Genomic DNA, 405 nt, shown 5'->3' on the forward strand with positions numbered 1-405 from the left:
CCCACATACCCCTACCTCTACCCTCAGCCTAACCCACCCCCACTCATGCTTTCCCCACTCTCACCTCCCCCACCTCCCAACACCATCACATCACACCACGCTACACCATATCCCACAACACATCACTTCACAACACACCACCACGCACACACCAGCACTGACCAATTCCCATCCCCACATTTCCACACCTTCACACCTACATACACACAAGTATACGTTAAGATCACTAGCATTCTCTCACGCACACGCACCTTCGTTTTGGGATCACTACTCATTTCTTATCTCCCCTTCTTCTTAACTCTTCTGTGTGACCCTTCTGTCCGGCATTCACCATAATAGATCGCTGACCACTACACATATTTTTTTCTCTCCTTGTTTCTCTTCTTGTTTCTTTCTGTGTTCCTT

At 48.1% G+C, this 405-nt stretch overlaps 1 protein-coding gene across 1 annotated transcript in view; it reads right to left on the minus strand.

Moving 5' to 3' along the window:
- The window catches only part of LOC106872607 (uncharacterized), a 52,519-nt gene that overhangs the window by 8,431 nt on the left and 43,683 nt on the right, over nt 1-405 (minus strand). The gene's annotated exons all lie outside the window — the stretch shown is intronic.

The sequence above is a fragment of the Octopus bimaculoides genome, chromosome 9 (genome assembly GCF_001194135.2).
Source record: "Octopus bimaculoides isolate UCB-OBI-ISO-001 chromosome 9, ASM119413v2, whole genome shotgun sequence".
Classification (NCBI taxonomy): domain Eukaryota; kingdom Metazoa; phylum Mollusca; class Cephalopoda; order Octopoda; family Octopodidae; genus Octopus; species Octopus bimaculoides.